This window comes from Oncorhynchus masou, chromosome 32 (genome assembly GCF_036934945.1).
Source record: "Oncorhynchus masou masou isolate Uvic2021 chromosome 32, UVic_Omas_1.1, whole genome shotgun sequence".
Lineage (NCBI taxonomy): Eukaryota > Metazoa > Chordata > Actinopteri > Salmoniformes > Salmonidae > Oncorhynchus > Oncorhynchus masou.
In genome coordinates, this window is record NC_088243.1 from 26,687,096 (window position 1) to 26,700,009 (window position 12,914).

The following is a 12,914-nucleotide window of genomic DNA, read 5'->3' on the forward strand; positions in this document are numbered from 1 at the left end:
GAACCACCATACACTTGCTGGCTGCCATGCCAAACTGAGCAATCGGGGAGGAGGGCCTTGGTCAGGGCGTTTACCAAGAACCCAGTGGTCACTCTGATAGAGCTCCAGAGTTCCTCTGTGGAAATTGGAGAACCTTCCAGAAGGACAACCATCTCTGCAGCACTCTACCAATCAAGCTTTTACAGTAGAGTGGCCAGATGGAAGCCACTCCTCAGTAAAAGGCACATGACAGACCGCTTGGTGGTTGCCAAAAGGCACCTAAAGACTGACCATGAGAAACAAGATTCTCAGATCTGATGAAACCAAGATTAAACTATTTGGCCTGAATGCCAAGCGTCACGTCTGGAGGAAACCTGGCACCATCCCTACGGTGAAGCATGGTGGTGGCAGCATCATGCTGTTGGGATGTTTTTCAGCAGCAGGGACTGGGAGACTTGTCAGGATTGGGGGAAAGATGAACGGAGAAAAGTAGAGATATCCTTGATGAAAACCTGCTTCCAGAGTACTCAGGACATCAGACTAGGGTGAAGGTTCACCTTCCAAACAGGACAATGACCCTAAACACACAGCCAAGAGAACGCAGGACAAGTCTGAATGTCCTTGATGGGCCCAGCCAGAGCCTGGACTTGAACCTGATCGAACATCTCTGGAGAGACCTGAAAATAGCTGTGCAGCGACACTCCCCATCCAACCTGACAGAGCTAGAAAGGATCCACAGAGAATAATGGGAGAAACTCACCAAATCCATGGGTGCCAAGCTTGTAGCGTCATACCCAAGAAGACTCGAGGCTGTAATCGCTGCCAAATATGCTTCAACAAAGTACTATGTAAAGGGTCTGAATACTTATAAATGTGATGATTTTTAATATTAATAGATTTGCAAAAATGTTTTTTTAAGTTTTTGATTTGTGGTTATGGGGTATTGTGTGTAGATTGATAAGGGGAAAAAACAATTTAATACATTTTAGAATAAGCTTGTAACGTAACAAAATGTTGAAAAAGTCAAGGGGTCTGAATACTTTCCGAAGGCATGGAATATTAGTCTACTATCCCCTCTCCTTCATCATCCCTATATGAGCATCACTTCTACTAACTGATGTATATGTGATGTGAAGATAGACTGTGAAGATTTTGTCTTTAGAGGTGGTGAGGCCTTTAAAAACGAAATCCCCCAGTCAACACATCCAAAGCTTGGATGCAAAGGCATTGATGCAGTTGATGTGAAGCATTTCTTGAGCATTGGTTGATTTTTCCTCAGACACTTGGCCCACACCCAAGGTTTTTCTAGCCCCACAGAATTCCCTCAGCACCATATGAAGCCAGAAGTAAACCGCCCGTCAACCCCACACAGTGCACACTCACAACCACCTTGTGCCTCGGCGCTCTCCACCCTGCCCCCATTATAGTATTATAGGTATCTTTTATTTTTAAGTGCATACAGATGTTGCCCTAGCCCACCAGAGGATGGCGAGTCACTGTTCATTTTCACTCTGAGCTGTAGATGGAAAAACAGCTGAGCTGTCTACTGTACCTTGTACCCTGGTCTCTGTGGTGACAGGGGTGCTCTTCCTGACTCTACCTCCCCTCCTCCTCACACACACACACACAGTCCTAGGCGGTCAGTCAGCTCAGTGGGCACCAAGGGAGCGACCTCCCACCCCCACACGACTGGGCCTCCCTCACTGGGTTCTACAGTCTCTGACTACTAAGCTAACATAGTCCTCAAGCCACTGAGACCCAAAGCAACAGACAGCACACACTCACCCCTCTACCACACTCACAGCCCAAATACAGAGGGCTAAAGCCCCCAAACGAGTTAAGCTTTGTGCCTCCTGTCCCTGAGAGCCAGGGAAAGTGAAATAGGAAGTGAGCACACAGACAGCCCTCTGATTTCTGCTCCAGTTCGGTCTGCTTTACAGAGTAACCCAACACATGGGGAGGCTCAGAGAGAGACTGTAGGAGTGGGAGGGAGGTGGTGTGTGTTGGAGTATGTGTTTATGGAGCATTTCTTTTTGGCAGTTTACATGTGTACCTGTGTGTACTTAACATTTGACATGATACACAGTACATGAAAAAAAATACTAATATCTAAAAACCAACTGCTGAGCATAACGTATGCATGGTCATTATGGTCAATATGGCATTTACTAATGTGTTATGCATTGACATGAACAGAAAATGAATTCTAGCCATCAGTGGTTAAGTTCCAGACGTAAGAAGAGAAGGACGGATCGGGTTTTGTACATAAAGACCACTCTTCACCCACTAGAGAAACAACACACAAGTCCAAAACAGGCATCTCAGTGATTAATAATAACTTCATTTAGACTTAGCTCCTGTAGCCTGTCCTTCACAGAGCACTTGATGCCTTCTCCGATGGCTTCCTGCTCCTCTCCCCACAGCAGATGAGTGCTGACTATTGATTATATTGTACTGGGCCCTTTTAACAGTGAAAAAGTGGTCTATTTCCAGCCCGGCTAAGTCTGCTCTTCCTGCTAATCTAATCCCCAAGCTACTCGTGTGGTCATTCCTTCCAAGAAAGCTGAGAGCTCTGTGTAACTTTATACCAGCCTGCCCCTAAGGAGGGAGAGCGAAAGAGAGAGGGAGGGAGAATAATGGTGGGAGGAGAGAGTGGGAGGATGTAGAGTGAAATCACCTTCGAGTATCATCACCAGCAAGTCCACTAGTCGAAAGCCGTTAAACTAAACCAGTCAGTCTGCCTTCTGCTCCCCCCTAACACAAGTTAGTTCAGTTCCGCTCCATTAACTCTCCTCCTGTAAGTGCATCTCCTCTACTTTATACACACACACACACACACTTCCAGACAGACAGACAAATATTTTACATAGGTGCTTCATAAAACATTTGCAAACAGACAATGAAGTTTAGTAATTGGTACACAGCAATAGACATTTACTGAATGAATAAGACACTCAACAGTATACATGGTGCACTGAACCAGCTTTGCTGCTAGTATTTCACTATACTGTGTCTGTACTTCACCTCCTGAGACAAAGTTAGGCTTACACCTCTCCCCCACCACTCCTCATTCTCTTTCTCCCAGAGGACTGGCTGCCTTTTGTTCACAGGCCCCTGAAACCCAAGCCGTTTCGGCCGGTAACATCTTTCACTCTCCGGGCCCCACTGGAGCATTAGCTGCAACTCGATCTGGGCCTTTTCAAAGCCTCCTGTTATTGGGTAAATATGGGTCACTTTGGACTGGTCCATTATGTCGCTTAGGGGGGCGGGAATAGACTAATGCAGGCGATAGAGATGACAGAATGACATTTGTCAGCGTGATTTTAGTTGGTTCTTTAGTCCATACAAAAACCCATGATAACATATGGATCCTATAGCACGTCCAGCACTTTGTTATACTACACTGAACAAAAATATGAAGTATTGGTCCCATGTTTCATGACCTTAAATAAAAGACTTAAAAAATGCTCCATGTGCACAAAAAGCTCATGTCTCTCATATTTGGTGCACAAATATGTTTACATCCCTGTTAGTGAGCGTTTCTCCTTTACCAAGAAAATCCTCCCACCTGACAGGTGTAGCATATCAAGAAGCTGATTAAATTGCATGGTCATTACACAGGTGCCCCTTGTGCTGGGGACAATAAAAAGCCATTCTAAAATGTGGAGTTCTGTCACACTGTTTCCAGAGAATTTAATGTTCATATCTTGTCATTCTAGAGAATTTGGTAGGATGTCCAACCCGCTTCACAACCACAAACCATGTGTAAGGCGTCGTGTGGGCGAGTGGTTTCTGATGTCAACTTTGTGCCTCATGGTGGCGGTGGGGTTATGGAATGGGCAGGTATAAGCTACGGTCAACAAATCCAATTGCCTTTTATCGATGGCAATTTGAATGCACGAAAATACTGTTAAGAGATCCTGAGGCCATTTTTTTTTTTTTTTCATTATCTGTCACCAGATGCATATCTTTATTCCCAGTCATGTGAAATCCATAGATTAGGGCCTAATTAATGTATTCCAATTGACGGATTTCCTCATATGAACTGTAACTCAGTAAAATCAAATCAAATTATTGCATGTTGCGTTTATATTTTTCTTCAGAATACATTGTCCTACACGGCCTAGAAATGGAAAACTAATGATCCTACTGTTAAACCTAAAAACATGAAATGGAACATGGGACCAATACTTCATATTTACTTGGATCAGTGTATTACCACAAGGGAGTAATAACAATATTACTCTAGAATTCGGTTTTCAGTGTTCATGCTACCATCCAACCCTTTCCGAGAGCCAAATGCCTCCAAACTGTTGGAGCGAACAGCATTTTTCCTCTGGCATATGGAACGGTGAATACCTGGGAAATGTCTCCTGCTAACGCTAATAATCGTCTTGGATTTCCGGTTGGAACCTCAAAAGTATTCCCTGCTCCTGTTGCCTGGAAAACTACACGGAGGCACATCTCTAATTCAAAGTGAAAAGATAAGTGCCGAAATGTTCCGGAAGGTTCCGCGTGGTTATCATCTGAAAATGTGTGGCTTCTCTTTCTGTTGTGCGAGTGTGTGTGTGCGAGTGTGTGTGCGCGAGTGTGTGTGTGGAAGGCAGGGAGGGTGTTAGACTTCAGTGAAATAGCTGCAGGACTGAGGCTGAGTGAAAACGGCCTGCTTTGGAGCAGCTACCTTATGTGAGGGACTGGCAGAGTGGCTGGATCGAGGCCCTCGTCTAGACTCCATGTGTTAGCTGTGGGGAAACCCAGCCATGATGTAAAGAAAAGAGACCCAGATATAATGCTGCCACAACCACACTTGCCTATAGATGGCCAACAGTTGGTGGTGCTCTCACAAACCACATATACAAGAGTCAATGTATTAATTCATTTGGACCAGCCTTATTAAAACATTGCTGATTGACACTGTGGGATTATGGCAGGTTGCTTGGTTGTATTCCTCTATGAAAACATCCCTGTATGTAGGTCTGAGTGGGTTGTGCTCATATACAACAGCGTATCAGTATAAATTAACTCCACTGCGAATGTATAATAGAGGCCACTGTCAGAAAACGATGAATCACTGAAGCATGGCGTCAAGTAGTGGTAGCCAGCTGTTGTTACAGTACATCTCTGTCTCCCTCCTCATGCTACTGCACTTTACTTTCACAACGGTCTGGTCACTGACCCCAGACCAGGCTGCAGCTCAGCACCTGTCTGCTCCCAGACCACACTATCTGATCCTGGGAATGCAGTAGTTTTTGCAGCACAAAAGATCAAAAGAGAAGTGTTTACTTCCCATCACTCGTGGCCATGGTAGAGACGGAGCATCTTAACTCCCATCACTACCGCACTATGGGACAATTCTACTCTCTACACAGTGAGAGAAAAAAAAATATTTAGCAATGTCAAAACTCAATTAACTTTCAACTATCCAAGACTACAGCCTTCTGGTTGAAGGTGGTGGAGGGTTTTGTGTAAGATATCAGGGCTGAGGTGTGTGGTGACAGTAAAGGGTTATTAAGGTCAGTGTTTGGGAGGTCCTGGCTGGAGCTCTCCACAAAGACCTGTTTCATACTTCTGAAAGGCCAGTCATGAGCCTCTTGGACAGCAGGCCTCATGTCCGGAAGTCTTCCTTTAGCGCTTCGATCCAGCAGGGGTTGGAAATCCTGGCCTGGGAATGAGGGGGTGGGGGTGCAGAGCCACACACCTGCCGGATGATTTGTCATTATAGACGGGTCAGCACTCAGCTGTCAACCCCCTAATCACCCTCCCCACCCCAACTGCTCCTCCAGAAACACCCCTGCATTCCTTAGCCAGCTCCAGTTACACTCACAGCTCCACTTACACACACACACACACACTTACACACACACACACACATCCCCCACTGCCCTAAAAACAAGAGCACGGCTGTGTGTGGGTGTGTGTGTCTCTATGTTACAGGGTACAGTGACCTGCATATCTTTCCCAAAAACTTACTAGCAATATACTTCCTCTCTGCAGAATTTACTAGAAGGTATGCTAGCTAAAACACACCCAGCCACCCAGGAACAAAAAACCCTGCAGTGGAGACGAACATAGAGCACTCTGACAGGTAAACAAAATATGTCAACAGCAGCCTTTCATCATCAGGGGCCAGAGGCCAGTCTCATCTCCCTGAGATGGAGTTTCCTTCAGGACATGGGAGTGTGAGATTATATCCTGAACCATTTGGATGATATGGCACGGCCCAAAACCCTGTTGTACACTGGAGAATTGGTCTGTGACATCACACACACGCACGCTTGGTCATCGACTCCTTATCCTTTATCACGTATCTTATCATCACTTGCAGGTCAACTCCACCGACAGATGGGGCATCAGTAACACTTAGTTAAGGAGGGCCACTTTCAGGGTGTTAACACAAGCATTGTATGACACTTGACATTAACACTTATAGAAATACACTCATTTGTGATTGACAACCGGCAAGCAGAACCTATAAGGCCGGTTTACATTAATCACAGCAAGAGTATGAATGACATTTTTGTCTCTGTAATTTTAAGGCATTACAAAGAACAGAGGCTTAAGTAGACGCCTAAAACTTAACTATACTTCCTTCACAAAGCGTCACCTGTCACCGCTCCTCCAGGACTGTCTGTGTCACAGACCTGTTCTTTCCATGTCTGGCCTGATGGGGGCGGTAGAGGCTGCCTGACAGCGCAACAGGACAGCCCAACTCTGTACTTCAGCCATGGCATGGAAACCCACCACTAACTAGCCACTTGACACAGGAATCCACATTAGGGCAGTGAGATGCCAGGCAGGTACTGAGCATCTATCCCCTAGACAGCCGGGAGAAAACAATCAGGGTCCTCGTTAACCAAATGGGCCCATAAACAATGGAAGGGCATATGCTCTTCACCAAATGGTTGTTAGCGCGGAAACACCCACAAAACACACCACACGGGAGTGTTGATTGTCATATGTTGCAAATTGTGAATAGAACACTGGTACACTGCAGAAGAAAAACCTTCTCCCAGTTGGGTTCTGAAACACTGGTATCAGTTTCCACAGACCCTCAAGCTATAGGGAGAGGCCAGATAATTTCAATTAGAGGGTGGGAGGGAGATTCAAACATCATAATGGAAAGATACCTACTACAATTAGCTGTGTGAGGCAAGTCCCCAAAACACAGCACCAGATGACGGGAGTTTGTTTTCTTTCCCTAGCTCTTAAAGAGGGAAAAATGAGCCAGCTAATCTCTCTGTACATCACTGAACCCTGGGAGGGAAGGAGGAGACACACAGCAATCCACTGTGCCAATATGTGTGTGTGTGTGTGTGTGTGTGTGTATGCCTATAGCTAGGGTGAGAGGAGCCTGCCTTACACACCTCTGCATATACAGTGGAGAGAACAAATATTTGATAACCTGCAAAATCGGCAGTGTTTCCTACTTACAAAGCATGTAGAGGTCTGTAATTTTTATCATAGGTACACTTCAACTGTGAGAGACGGAATCTATACCAAAAATCCAGAAAATCACATTGTATGATTTTAAAGTTATTAATTAGCATTTTATTGCATGACATGAGTATTTGATCACCTACCAACTAGTAAGAATTCCGTCTCTGCTCTGCTTTGTAAGTTGGAAAACCTGCAAAATCGGCAGTGTATCAAATACTTGTTCTCTCCACTCTATTAGGGGAATGTATAAATAGTAAGGAGACATCGCCCCTCTCTCTCGTTCTTCTGGGAGTTGACCCTGCAGTCTCTAACCAGCGCCACAAATAAACAAAAGGAGGCAGCAGACAGCTAGCTAGCTATCCCTAGTCTCCATCACTGGGGCTGGCCTGTTGTGTGTTTGGGAACACCACCCGCCTGCCTGGGAAAGAGGCTGGCAAGGGGCCCTAATAAGAAAAACAGAAAACAGCCCTCTCTCCATTCAAACCCACAGACAGATCCCAGGAACACCCAGTGGAGGACTGGCGTGGCGACTCCCTTGCTTTCTGCTGTTTTTACAAACAAACCCATAAAGCTAAAGAGCTTTCTACTGTCAGCAGAGAAGCCTCCTCCTCCAATCCACTGGCCTAATGACTCACACTCAATCAATATTTGCACAGATCACATTAAGAGACAACAACAAATCCGGTTTATACAGAGCTATGCTTGTTTTGCTTCCGTTTCCTAGGACAGAGAATATTCTCTGTGAGTGCAGGTCAGGATAATGAGTGGATTCTGTACTATACAACATTCACACAATACCCTGGGAGTAGCACAGCTACCCCTGTAACGGAGAGAACCACCACTACTCCCCTTCCCCCTATTTCCAGGCTTGCCCCACGAAAATACAGCGCCTGGCCACGCGAGAGTAGCTATAATAGAAAATCAGAGATGAGAGTTGACTGACTCAGAGCTGAGCCAGTCAATCCTGCATTAAAGATCTGGCTCCCATACTCTCGTATACTTCCTGCAGTATCTTTTGGCTATGTAAATGTAAAATCTGTGAGCTACAGCTTTCACTCGTGCTCACTGCTCTGAGAGGGTGTGGATAGAGCATCCAGAGAAGCAGTATCTTGCAATGGTTTGCTTTACCCAGCTAGCTGCCAGCAAAAGTGACACTTTCAGCCTGAGCTTTTGAGAAACAGAAGGTATACCATATTTGTTACACAAAAGTATCCTATAACATACATCTTTATGATTCATTGTTGTTACGTTATACATTTCAATCGCCCCCACAAAAGCTTGAATAAATTAACGAAGGTTATGTAATTGCAGTAAAAACCAGATGCAAGACCTTGGGTTCATCAGACCATACTAGGACAGCGCCTTTCTCACCTTCATACAGCCCCATTACTCAATCATCAAAGCTACATTGTGTGTGTGTGTGTCCAGTATGCGAGGCCTTCACTGTGAGGTGCCGTCACTCTCCTCTGTCCAAGGCAGGCCCCCAGGAGTCTGTGAAGACCTCAACCCCTCCTAACCCCCTCTCCCTCCCAGGCCCCAGGCACATCAAGTGGATTTGATCTCAGCTGTGATCAGAGAGCCGTGGCCGTATGGAAAAGCCATTTCAGGCAATTTTGTGTAAACAGTCCCTCTGGAGTGGTCCTCAGCCAAGCACACGCCTGCTGCTCTCCACACACTCAGAGAGCGAGACGCACGGGAGCCACAGTGACTAAGATTTACTGACTCCTACTAGTGAGGGAAGCGGAGAGCGGGGAGGGTGGGGGAGAGAAAGAAAATGAAGAGAGAGACACAGAGGAGGACAATTAACCCCCAAGGTCGATGTCCGCACCCCTGCAGAAATCTAATTAGTATATAAAACAAAAATCCCCATAAAAATCTCTGTTTAAGCTAGAAAATGCTGTGAAAAGTGACAGAGCTAGAGCGGTGTTTGTCAGACCATGAGACATCACAAAAATCAGTCTTCTCACGAAATCGTCTATAGCGTCCGAACGGTTTGGCCAACTATCACGAACACGATGGTGTTCTGCGTTTTGCTCTACGACCCTAGCAAGCGTAATTGGAAATCGTCTGAAGTTGGTGCAGCCGAATGCCACGAATGAGACCCCTTTGTGTAAAGTTGAGACTCTCATGGACACATACATATCGGTTAGTTTGACTCGTCTGAAGGTCCCCTGGTACCAGTTGAACACAATTATGGAAGACTATATAGAGACTGTTTAGTGACAAAAATAAGTGGTTAAAAAGCTAATCAATTCAAATTGTATTTGTCACATGCCCGAATACAACAGGTGTAGACCTTACTGTGAACTGCTTACTTAAACTCACAATGCAGTTCAAGAAATAGTTTAAATAAACTAAAGTAAAAAAAATCCAATCAATCAAAAAGTAGCACACATTTGCATAACAACGAGACTATATACAGGGGGTACCGGTACCGAGTCAATGTGTGGGGGTACAGGCTAGTCGAGGTCATTTGTAAAGTGACTATGCATAGATAATAAAACAACGAGTAGCAGCAGTGTAAAAACAAATATAAACAAATGTAAATAGTCCGGGTGACCATTTGATTAGCTTAGTTGTTCAGCGATCTTATGGCTTGGGGGTAGAAGCTGTTAAGGAGCCTTTTGATCCGAGACTTGCTGCTCCGGTACCACTTGCCGTCTGGTAGCAGAGAGAACAGTCTATGACTTAGGTGAGTCTTGGATGTCAAGAAGCTTGGCTCCTGGGATGTACTGGGCCGTAAGCACTACCCTCTGTAGAACCTTACCATCAAATACTGAGCAGTTGCCATACCAGGCGGTGATGCAAATGGTCAGGATGTTCTTGATGGTGGAGCTGTAGAACTTTGAGGATCTGAGGACCCATGCCAAATCTGTTCAGTCTCCTGGAGGGGGAAAAGTTGTCATGCCTTCTTCATGACACCAAGCACACCATGTCGTGGTGTGCTTGGACCATGTTAGTTTGTTGGTGACGTGGACACCAAAGAACTTGAAGTTCTCAACCTGCTCCACTGCAGCTCTGTAGATGAGAATGGGGGCATGCTCAGTCCTCCTTTTCCTATAGTCCACAATCATCTCCTTTGTCTTGATCACATTGAGGGAGAGGTTGTCCTGGCACCACACGGCCAGATCTCCTCCCTATAGGCTATCTTGTCAGTGATCAGATCTACCACTGTTGTGTCATCGGCAAACTTGGTGTTGGGAGTCGTGCCTGGCCGTGCAGTCATGAGTGAACAGGGAGTAGGAGGGGACCGAGCATACACCCCTGAGGGGCCAGTGTTGAGGATCAGCTTGGCAGTTGTGTTGTTGCCTACCCTTACCACCTGGGGGCAGCCCGTCAGGAAGTCCAGGATCCAGTTGCAGCGGGTGTTTATTCTCAGGGTCCTTAGCGATGAGCTTTGTGGGCACTATGGTATTGAAAGCTGAGCTGGAGTCAGTGAAGAGCATTCTTACATTAGGATCTGTTGGGGCGGTATGCAAATTGGAGTGGATTTAGGGTTTCTGGCATGATGGTGTTGATGTGAGAGACATAACCAGCCTTTCAAAGCTCTTCATGGCTACGGACGTGAGTGCTACGGGGTGGTAATCATTTGGTCAGGTTATCTTCTCTTTCTTGGGCAGAGGGACTATGGTGGTCTGCTTGAAACATAGATATTACAGACTCGGTCAGGGAGAGGTTGAAAATGTCAGTGAAGACACTTGCCAGTTGGTCCACTCATGCTTTGAGTATACATCCTGGTAATCCGTCTGGCCAGCGGCTTTGTTAATATTGACCTGTTTAAAGGGCTTGCTCACATCGGCTATGGAGAGCGTGATCCCACTGTCGTCGAGAACAGCTGGAGCTCTCATGCATGCTTCAGTGTTGCTTTCCTCAAAGCGAACATAAAGGCATTTAGCTAGTCTGGTAGGCTCTCATCACTGGGCAGCTCACGGCTGCGTTTCCCTTTGTAGTCTGCAATAGTTTTCAAGCTCTGACACATCCGACGAGCATCAGAGCCGGTGTAGTAGGATTCAATCATAGTCCTATATTGACGCTATGCCTGTTTGATGGTTAGTCTGAGGGCAGAGCAGGATTTCTTATATGCGTCTGGAAGTCTGCCACTCCTTGAAACTGGCAGCTCTAGCCTTTAGCTTGGTGCGGATGTTGCCTGTAATCCATGGCTTCTGGTTGGGAAATGTATGTACGGTCCACTGTGGGGATGACGTCGTTGATGCACTTATTGTTGAAGCGGTTGACTGAGGTAGTATACTCCAATGCCATTGGATGAATCCCGGAACATATTCCAGTCTGTGCTAACAAAACAGTCCTGTAGCGTAGCTTCCACGTCATCTGAACAATTCCTTATTAAGCGAGTCACTGGTGCTTCCGGCTTTAGTTTTTGCTTGTAAATTGGAATCATGGATAGAATTATGGTCAGATTAGCCAAAAGGAGGTTGAGCTTTGTATGCATCTCTGTGCGTGGAGTTAAGGTGGTCTATAGTTTTTTTTCCTCTGGTTGAACTTGTGACATGTTGGTAGAAATGAGGAAAAACAGATAAAGTTTGCGTGCATTAAAGTCCCCGACCACTAGGAGCAGCGCTTCTGGATGAGCATTTTCTTGTTTGCTTATGGCTTTATGCAGCTCGTTGAGTGCAGTCTTAGTACCAGCATCGGTTTGTGGTGGTAAATAGATGGCTCCAAATAATATAGATGAGAACTCTTGGTAGATAGTGTGGTCTACAGCTTATCATGAGGTATTCTACCCAAGGCGAGCAATACCGCAAAAGTTATTTAATATTAGACATCGCATGCCAGCAGATAGACAAACACCCCCACCCCTCTTCTTACCAGATGTAGCTGCTCTGTCTAGCCGAAACGCATACAATTGAAGTCAGAAGTTTACATACACCTTAGCCAAATACATTTTAACCTGTTGAGTGGGGCAGTATTTGGATGTTTGGATGAAAAACTTACCCAAATTAAACAGGCTATTTCTCAGGCTCAGAAGCTAGAATATGCATATAATTGTTAGATTAGGGTAGAAAACACTAAAGTACCAAAACTGTCAAAATGTTGTCTGTGGGTATAACAGAACTGATATTGCAGGCGAAAACCTGAGGAAAATCCAACTAGGAAGTGCCTCTTATTTTGAAAGCTCCCTGTTCCATTGCATGCCTTCCCTCCATTTAAAGAGATATCAACCAGATTATTTTCCATATGGCTTCCACATGGTGTGAACGGTCTTTAGACATAGTTTCAGCCTTTTATTCTGAAAAATGAGCGAGAACAATCACATCGCGTCAGTGGATGGCTGGGTGCCAGCAGAGTTTTTGCATGCGCCAACAGCTTGGAGCAGAAATTTTCGCTCTCTCTCCTATTGAAAAAGCTACAGTCCGGTTAAAATATTAGCGGTTATTTATTGTAAAAACAACCTGAGGATTGATTAGAAAAACGTTTGAAATGTTTCTACGAACTTTACGGATACTATTTGGAATTTGTCTGCCCCGTCATGACCGCTA

The 12,914-nt window shown here is 45.4% G+C and overlaps 1 protein-coding gene across 2 annotated transcripts in view; it reads right to left on the reverse strand.

Moving 5' to 3' along the window:
* Window positions 1-12,914, reverse strand: part of mnat1 (MNAT1 component of CDK activating kinase) — a 51,524-nt gene that overhangs the window by 897 nt on the left and 37,713 nt on the right. The gene's annotated exons all lie outside the window — the stretch shown is intronic.